The sequence below is a fragment of the Chaetura pelagica genome, unplaced genomic scaffold (assembly GCF_000747805.2).
Source record: "Chaetura pelagica isolate M959 unplaced genomic scaffold, ChaPel_1.0 scaffold17, whole genome shotgun sequence".
In the NCBI taxonomy this organism is placed as follows: domain Eukaryota; kingdom Metazoa; phylum Chordata; class Aves; order Apodiformes; family Apodidae; genus Chaetura; species Chaetura pelagica.
In genome coordinates, this window is record NW_009970726.1 from 6,960,879 (window position 1) to 6,970,893 (window position 10,015).

General features: G+C 38.5%; 1 protein-coding gene across 1 annotated transcript in view; it reads left to right on the forward strand.

Moving 5' to 3' along the window:
• The window catches only part of CCNY (cyclin Y), a 128,713-nt gene that overhangs the window by 7,635 nt on the left and 111,063 nt on the right, over positions 1 to 10,015 (forward strand). The window contains exon 2 of the mRNA XM_010006990.1: positions 1 to 81. The gene's annotated coding sequence lies outside the window, so the exon portion shown is untranslated. The remainder of the gene's footprint in view (positions 82 to 10,015) is intronic.

A 10,015-nucleotide genomic window follows, 5' to 3' on the forward strand; every position in this document is an offset into this window, starting at 1 on the left:
CCTACCGCCCCGAGGCCGAGCTGAGCCGGGAGGACACGGGCTGCAACCTGCAGCACATCAGCGACCGGGAGAACATCGACGGTGAGGGCGGGCGAGCGGCCCGGGGAGCCCTACCTTCCCTTCCCTCCTCTCCCTTGCCCTCCCTGCGGCGGGGCCGCAGCTCTGCCCCCCGCGGGTGGGGCTCGGCTCGGGCGCTGAGCCCGCTGCCCGGACGCGGTGCCCTGAGGGGCTCACGGGGCTGTCGCAGCGTATCTGCGCGGGGTTTGTCCTCCGGAGCTGCCCCTTTCCCCGGGGGTCGGCGCGAGGGGATGTGCGGGACCCTTCCCGCCAAGGCTGGGCAGCAGTTCCCCCTCCCCCGCCCAGCCGCATCCTCTGGCAAGGTGCAGTTTTTGTGGTCCCGAGGCGGCGCTGCCAGGACCCTTCTCCTTCCAGAGTGGGGTGAGATGGCATGACGGTCACTCGTCCGTGCCGCGGAATCCCGGCTGACTCTAACAATAGTCTCGGGGGTCGGTTGTGGCCCGGGGGAGCGTCCTTCTTCGCAGGGCTGGGCAGCGCAGTCGCTGCTGTACCGAGCCAGCGTCACCCGCCGGGGATGGCACCTGCCAGGCCTCTGCAGGGGTGAGAATTTAAAGGACAAACCCAGCTAGCAACAGAAGTGGGAGAAATGTTTCCCATGACAACCTTCTCTCCCAGTGACTTTTTCTTCCCCTGTTACTGTCAGAGTGAAGCCCTGCTCTGTGGAGTCATGAATGCCTCCTTTCCCTCTCCCTCTTTTTCTCTGCAGTGCTACTCAAAAAAGCCATATTCCTGATGGTTTAGCTAAGATTGAATAGGCTGTTGTTTGGGATAACCACAATACAGCTTAATTTTAAAGTTGTGGTTTAATGTATATATGTAATTTAGTTTTTGATTAGCTGAAGTATTTAGCCCTAAAACTTCACTTGGTAAAAGGTCAGCAATCTCATGGATTAGTTTACATGAACTGCACTTGGTAGAAAGCCAGAAATAGGGACTTTGGTGCACTTCAATTTGCCTTCTGTATTTTTTTTCATAGCTTATTTGATTGTGATTTTATTGAAGAGTTTTTTGTTAAGTCACTTCTTGGTACTGGCAAAGCTATGCAGCCTGTAGAAGCAGAGAGGTTCCATCTCTGGTTAAGAGTATTACTTAGTAAAATACATTCTGGAAATATGAATGTTTTTCAGATGTCTGTACTACATGAAGCTGAAAAATTGGAGTGTAACAGGATCAGTAGGTCTGGTTTGAGAAAGCCAGGGAGATAAAAGAACCAATTGTTTATCTATGAATGAATGAGTGATTAATTCTTCTAACACTAGTGTTGTCCAGTGCAGCAGCATGCAGTTCTCTCTGATGGTACAGATTTCTCCAACTATACCAACACAGTCTGCAGTGAAGTTTTTGGTCAGAGATGTGTTAGGTTTTTTCCCCTTGTTCTTGATAGTATGTGTGTGTGTGTTTGTTTGTTTGTCTTCCTGGATGGGAAGAAGCGCATAGTAAGTGCATGTGTGCTTGTTAAACTGGGCATGTAATGCAGGTAACTTCATGCATCTTAGTAGTGATTTGCAAAAAAACCTTTATGGGTCAATTTCATATGTTGGATCAACTTGTGTATGTTCTTTCTTTTCCTCTAAACTCTGGCACGTTTAGAGCCTGGAATTGTAACCTGTTGTTATAAAACAAAAATTACCTGTATTATTATTTATTTTTTAATTTTGTTGGTTTTGATCTGTGACTGTTATTGGTGCAATACTGCATTTTCAAGTGGCCAAGCTGTTTTTAATTCTAATAATAGAAAAGAATTTTGGGTTTCCTTTTTTTGCCTTACACTAGTCTTGCCTCTTTTTATGGATAGAAATAAGATTTCACAGAGGAGACTGATGAACAATAACATCTGAACACTCAAAACAACTGGAGATGCTTTGGGTAAAGCAGCTTTTTGATGTGTGCAAGGTTGTAGATCCATAACCCTGGAGTCAAACTCACTACAGGTCTTTTGGTCAAAGATGGTAGACTGATTACTAAATGTGATAAGGTGATACTGTGTTCCTGAAATTTTGTTTCCTGTTTGACTGTTATGTTTTGATTGTTAGATTTTCTGAAATTGTATGGCATACAGATGTTTACTGATGAGACCCTGGGGTGGGAAAAAAACCTTCACAGTAGAGAATTCAAATTGTATCTTTATCATTTTACAGTGATGTTCTTTACAATGAAAAAAACCAATAGTCTGTTTATCTGTCATGAAGAAGTAGCAGTGGATGTTGATTTCTTAGTGTTCCTGCAAATCATAAAGCATTTCCAAGAGTTTCTGAGATGGGTAGTGTTGCCAAATGTACTTAAAAAAGTATCAGTTTTAAAGAAGTGGTGACAAAGACTGACTGATGCAGTGAAATGAAACTTTTTTGATGCTTCACATTTATGTTTCTTGCTATTCTTCAAGTGAGAGCCCTTCCATCTGTCTCCATATGTGTAGCAGTGACAGTCAGGTTCTCAAAGGGCAGATCCATGTCCCTAACAAACATTATGAGTGGTACTTTTGGGGACTATAACAAATAGTGACATGCAGTGTCTTAGTTAATATGTTTGATGTGGATGTTGCCTTCATGGTTATAGTCATTGAAATTCATGAAACATTTTATTTTTTGAAGCGGGTAAAGCTGCTTGAATAGAACAAGAACTCTTAGGACCTTTTAATCAGCTGTGCTCTGTTTAAGCCTTTAAAAGAGATGCGTGTTTTTTGCTTTTGTGGGCCCCATTTCTAGCAGTCTGAGAGGGAGGAAGAAAAAGAGGGAAGTCAAGCCTTTAAGAGTGATTTAATTGGAAGTTTTAGTACTAGTGGAGCTGTTTGCAGTTTGCCAGTCATACATATATATATATAGAGAGAGATACACTTCATTAGGAAATATGTGTCGAATCTGCTTTCAGGATCATGTATTTGAATTTTCTCTTATAATTGAAGTACAATACTCAATTCAGTCATAGTTTTTCAAAGAGCTTTTGGAATCCTGCTTCAATAGGAATGGGGCTTATAGCCAAATTTTATCTCTACATCACTTGTACCTTGTTAGAAAATATCAATTTCTGTAATATTTCCCAACTGTTTATGAAGTGGTATCTGAAAGTGAAAGGAGTTTGGAGGAATTTGATTAGGAGGAATTTAGCAAATTACTTACTCTGGAGAATTCTAATGATGAATTTCTCCTTCTTCCTTTGGACTTTTATAAAAATTCACACTTTTTTTTTTGTTTGTTTGTTGTTGGTTTTTTTTGTTGTCCCGGCTCATGATAATGAGGAACACCTAACAGCTTTTTTTAAAAAAAGCAGAGGCTACTATCTGGTTCTGGTGATTTATCGCTGATGGGGACCTTCAACACTTTTCAATGCTTCACATTTAAAAATTTACTTTAAGAAAATTATGACAGTGGATTCAAGACTTTCACTTTCCTAGCTCTGTCTCTTTGCCATCAACACTTTTGTTTTTACAGTGGTGTTAATTACAATAGTAAGTAAAATTGATAAAAACCTTGATGTATCAGATTCTGTATCTTATTTGCATATAAACTCTTGCCTGTGCAAGCCTTGTAAGCATCTTGATGTTATGCATTGTTTAAATCCTGGCTAGCTGGACTGACTTTACTCCAGACTCTGCTTATTCTTTATGTCAGCAGGCCTCAGAGTCCGATCCACTCTTGGTTTAACTTGTGAAAAAGTGCTGATGTGCTCAAGTGTGATTTCTCTGTTTGAGGTATGATTTCTGCAGTAACCTTTTCAAGTATTGCTCTGTAGGGAGAAGGCAAAGGCAACATCTTATTACAAGTATGATGACATGAAGCAAAGCTGATGTCCTATAATGACACTGTCCAAAAGGCTGTTCTTGAAATGGAGACTAGATGGAGAGCTCCTAGGCTGTTTGAAGAAAAGATAGTTCTTAATTAGCCCCTTCCTTGTGTCATCCTTTCCTTCCCCCTCCCCACCCCCCCCACCCCCCATCTGTTTTGTTTTGTGTTCTTTCCTCTTTGCAATCTCCTGCTAGTGTGTCACAATGCCATTTTTCATTGCTAGCTCAGGTAATGTCACCCTGTCTTAATGGTGCATCACTGATAAGCCTCTTCAGCTCCTTTTCATGCTAGGCCAATCATATTAATTTTTTGCTGCATAATACACAGGCTCCTAAGAACAGACTGGTTTTTAAAAGCCATTTATTTGTTAGTTTACATACTTTTTTCTTCACCTTCTTGAAACTGGCACATGGGAGTCTCTGAAATTAGATTAATTAGTATTTGTGTATCATGGTCTTCCGGGGTTTGTAAGAATTAAGAAAGAGATTTTAGCAAAACACAGGAAAGTTTTCAAATATCTGCCCCGCATACCTAATGAAATTTTACTGTATGAGAATGCTGGTGTTTTCAAGAGCTAGGACATGATGGGTTGCACGTTGTGAAGGAACTGACCTACATTCACAAAAGTCAAGATATAAGCACTTGAAAAGCAACTTAAAGGTCTAGTATGTTGAATTCCTGCTAACACCTGGATTGTGAGAGGAAAGCCCTTCTTTAAAAAAAAAAAAGAGAGACTATTTGCTTTATAGAAAAGTCTCTTTCAAAAATCTTCTTGTTCCCTTAGCTAGAATTCCTGTACAGAGGGGTTTAGTATGCTTTTCAGAGCTGTTGTTTGCATTACCTACCTAAACATTTGTCAGAGGTCATGTATCAGGATACAACTGCAATCTTGTGCATAAAAAACCTAGAAATGGAGGCTGTTGTGGCCTTCATGGCTGAATTTAGTCCTGTGCTTCCTGCTGCTAGTGATGCGTATCCCACAGCTTTCTTTTTGCCTTATGTGTGATCAGCTTAATCTGTTAATTTTGTGCTCTGCCCTGCTGCTTGAAGAGGCACCATCATATTGTACAAAGCCCTTCTAAAACCTCACTTTCTGTTTGTTCCCATCAAATCTGTAAATGTACACCCTTTCTGGTCAGTATTTCCATATTTAGCTCTACAAGCTTTCAGATGCGCTCGTACTAAAGCTAATTTCTAACTTACATCTAACCACTTTTATTAGTACACTGCCATCTGATTAACATTTTCTTAGAAATTGAATTGCACAGGATCACTGAGTGATTTAGTACTTGAAACAGAATGACAAGTTATACATCATAGGTCTTTGAAAATGGAAGAACTAGTGTATTTTGAGGTAGGATTTTTTTCCATAGAGTTTGCATGTAATAAGAATAATGTATTTAAAAGGAATGAAAACCTCTCCACTGTGTGGTCATAAATGTTTAACTTGATTTTATGTGCTTGGTAAAGGTTTTTCAGACTTTCAGGGTATGTTTATTGCATCTTCAGGCACTGCTCAAGGTCAAACAGTATGAAAAGCAGTCCTGAAGTTTGGCACATCAGTATGATGGGACACTATTTTCTGAAATACACTGAAAAACATGAGTTGCTGTGCACACATAGCAACTTTCAGACACCGTGAATGCTTTTTTTGAGCTGCTCTCTGTAATGTAGCAGGAGGTTCGAAGGGGAGTAAGCAAACAGAACCTAGTGCTACTGAACAACTGTCCTTGTCCTGCCAGACAGCTGCAGATCAGGCATAGTCTAAATATCTTCCTTGGATAGTATCTTTGCAAGGATACGAGATATACTTTACAAACTGAAAATATAATATACAACCTCTCTCTGAGTTTTATATGTAGAAATTAATTTCAATCACTTTCTGTGCTTTAGCTTTCCTTTGAACTTAGGTAACTAGAGCTGTTAAGATCTGTTAATTGACATGTAAGTGGTCTTTTTTACTTCATCCTGCATTTTTAGTATATGTGCCATACATCTCTGAAATGATAGATAGATTACTCCTACCAGTATGCTTGGGTGATGTCTTCACTGAAGTAGTTACCACTTCCTCTGTAATAGTTTTATCTCCTTACAATTAAACTTTAAAAGCAAATATTCCAGAATTGCTGAAACAAACTATCGGGATTATCATGTTCCCCGAGGTAAAACTTTTTGTAGAAGTTCACACAAATTTAGAGATGGTTTTGTTGAGCTCCACTTAAACTACTTTTGCGGCCATTTGTGTAGACTCCATGTCACTGTAACCCATCCCCCCAGTCAGTTCAGCTTGAACATCAGCAGCTGAACTGAAGACCAGTTCTCAGCTAGTACAGAAGCTGGCTAAGGAGTTGTCATTATGGCTCTAGTGAGAAATTACTAGAGAAAGCAGGTTGGAGGTTGCTTTTTTCCGCTTTGTTTTGGTTTTTTTTTGTTTGTTTTGTTTTCTTGTCACCCTTTTAACATTTTGAGCCTGCAAACTTTGAAGGATTTATTAGATCGACTCAATTCAGCTAACACAAAATTCTCGAATCAGCAAGAATGTGCATTTTCCATTAACTGGTATTATTTTCTCTTGTTTTTCTTTGCAAAATAATTCTGTTTTTGTTAAGTCAGGCTGTCTTTGGTGTAAAAATGTTGCAGAAATCTGAAAGATTTGAGTGCTAAAACAAGTTTATGAAATAGAGCTATTACTAAGATTAAAAGTGAATTGTCATCCACCTTGCATAACATTTCCCACACTCCACTGTGGTTCTTAGAGGGGAAGAGCATCTGTGTGATCTCCTCTGTGTATCTGTGTGATATCCTCTTTACAAGGCTAAGAGTCAGCCTTCAACTGCTCATTCATAATTTTCTTTAAGAAAGAAACCACCTTTAGTTGAAAAAAATGTATCTCAGTCTTTTTGCTTGCTTGTTTCTTTGTCTGCAAAGTGATTCTTACACACCTGTGGCAGAGATCCAGAAGATATCAGATGGGAGGAGAAAAGATTTGCTTTCAACAGTTTGGAAACCAATATGAGACTGTGTTGAAATTTTAAAAACTTATTTTCTTTGCTGTATTGGTATTTCATTAAAAGTGGGAATTGATTAATCATTTCTGAAGCCAGAAGTTGGATTGTAAGGAGACAAAACTATTACAGAAGTGGTAACTGCTGCAGTTTTTTATAAAGCCGAGTCACCTAAAATGTCATTAGATGGTGCACAATTACTAAATGAAGATGAGAGACTGATGGTACAGGAATCCTCTTCTAGATTTGGAGCCAAGTCAGTGGATTATTGGCATGCTTACAGTTGTTTCTGATATGCAGTTTATCCCTGCACATTGGTATTCTCTGAAATGGTATCTTTTTGTTGCCATGTTGTTATTTGTGTTATGATATCTTAATGAATGCTTCCAACTGGTATAAAAACTTATTACCATCTTTGTTCCTGGAAAGAATGTCTTGATTTCAAATGTTGAAAGACTGCATGAAAAAAAAACTATGCTTCATTAGCAAAGACGTTCTGAAAACTGTCCTACACGTTGGCACCTCTATGTGAACTCTAAGGAGAGGGTAATTGAAGAACTGAGAGTGTATGTGAGGTTGTGATGTGAAATGACTGGTAGTAGTTATGCTTCTGTACTTGTAGGTTTTGTGGGTTTTTTTTAGTGTTTATCAATAGTTTAGTTTTATACCTAAATATACTGCGTTTTTTTAATCCTCTTTTCTGACTTTCTTAAGAGGTTGCATTAGTTGAAGATCCAAACTTGGGGAATTGTAACTGGTCCTGAACAAGGCAGGACATGCTTCCCTGCTTTGGCTAGAATAAACTTTCAGGCCTGTGTTCAGTGAACTTTACAAGCAGTATTTACATCTCCTGAACTACTCTGTGAATTATGTTGTTTTATAAAATAATGCAAGGTTTGTAAAGACATTGAGGAATGTCTTTCAGCATTTGAAATTAGTTAGAACTCCTGATTCCTAGGCCAGTGTTCAGAGTTTTATTCTAGCTTGAAAAAAAATTATTTGTTATACTGTCATATATACAGCTTACCAAAAGAAAACATTATGATTGAGAACACACAGGTAATCCTAATAGAAGTTTTTATATCTAGACAGTTGGTTTTGTTTATTGTACGATTGCAGTCTCTTGTGTGTCCAGGATACAGTGTCATAGCTGTTGTGAATCAGGATCTTTGTAATTTATTTGTTTTGTTTTCTTTTCATTTTGGAGAACTCCAAGGGACTCATTTTTATTTTATTAATTAAGCTTATAAAACTATATAACTGAAATCAACAGAGATAAAATTAATTATGGTAAGTCCAGTTATTGCAGGATGTTCCGCCTAGCCGTTCAGTGCATTATTCTCTGTATCTGTACTTACAAAAACCCCCATGGTTTCAGATCTTTTTAGAAATCATTTTATTTCTAGTTGCTAACACATTTTCAACTGCAGCTACAGGCAAAATCTTAAATTTGTTGTATTCTCAAACTCAGTAAAGTCACTTGAGGATGATTATACTTTAATTTGAAATTCTCTTCCATTATCCATTATTACTATTAAAATAGGGAATGTAATTAAACTCTTGACATAGTTGTTCAGATACATGTTTTGAAATTCTTATGTTTTGAATATTAAGTAGTAAACAGTAGTAGATTTATTTGCATTTGGAGAGAACATTTCCTGAAAAGGTGTTCAGAAATGAAGAGATGGGAGCTTTCTTCTGATCAGTATTACATGTTTCTTGCTGTGTGGTCATAACTAGTAGATTTGAAGTTCAGATGTTAAAATAAACATCAAGCTAAAATCCAGCTTCACTCTACTATAAGCTGTGTGTTGATCCCACCTGATGCTTCCAAGGAATGCATAGCTCTCATTGGCACTTCGTTCTCAAAGCTTTTTGTTGTAACTATTTCTGCCTGGCAGAAATCCATGTGCATTTTAGTCAGCCAGTCAGTGGAGGTGGAAGGAGTGTGAAGAGTTTGGAAATGCGGTTGTATTTTAAGCTTTCAAGCCATGCTTCCTGCAGCTAAGTGTCCTCCTTCCTTTTAGGATAATTCAAGATGATAAATGTCTAGTATGCTGCATTGACAGTATATGGAAATTTTACTGGGGTGTATGTGTACTTTTGTGAGGGCTTAGGTTGGAGAAGGATTTCTATAACTGAGGTTGTCCTGGAGATCCAGTCTATGATAAAAATAACCTGCATGAGGAGAGACTTGAGTGGTTGTTTTGTAGACCAATACTGCCTTTGAAAGCTAAACCAAACAAAATAAAAATTCGATATATAAGCAGTGATGTAAATTCTACATCTGGGAACTTGTTTCCCCTTGGCAAAATTTATATTTAATTAAAACGGATGTTGCAAAGTTTGAATTTAACTGGAAATGAATGTTTTGTGCTAAGTAAGCTCTTGACCTCAAGCCACGTTTCTTTAAAATATATTATAATAAAGTTATTTTTGTAACAAGTATTTGAGTCACAGTTTGTGCAATCCAAACACTGAAGATTTATGTTACTACATGAGAACCTGAACTTAAATTGAAAAACTGCTCTTATATTTTCACATACCTGGTTGTGTGGGGTGATAGTCTGTGGTTTTTGTTTGTTGTTGCTTTTGGTTTTTGGGGTTTTTTTAAATGTGTGTTTTGTGTTTGGTTTTTTTCCCCATTTACTTTTCTCCTTACTACATGCCTTAAGTTTTAAATTTAAATCTGCAGTTCAACAACAGTGAAGTTATGCAAAGATGGAAGTATAATAGCAGAAGAGATCTTGAGGAAGTTGTCTCAAAATAGGTTCACATTGAAATCAAGGTGTTCGTTATTCTAGACAAAAATCAGTATTACTACTGGCTTATGAATAATGGTTGTTCAAGTGAAGTATGGTGCTTTTTGAGATTGTGACTTCTGCCAAACATAATATGCTAAGAGAAGATACTTGCTTTCTCTGGGCAGGCCTCTTCATGATGGAACTGGCATGTACAGTGAGGTCATGGGCATGCTGCTGATGTCTTTCTTGGTGTCTGAGGTTAGTTGAGGGCGTCTTCTGTTACTGGGTTGCTGGATAATTCTGTGAGGTAAACCCAGCATAGGATTTGTCCTTGGGATATTTGTGAGCTACAGGAAGCTCCAGAAGTGCTATTGGGAGTACAGTCTAGGGTTAGGTGGTAGACTCT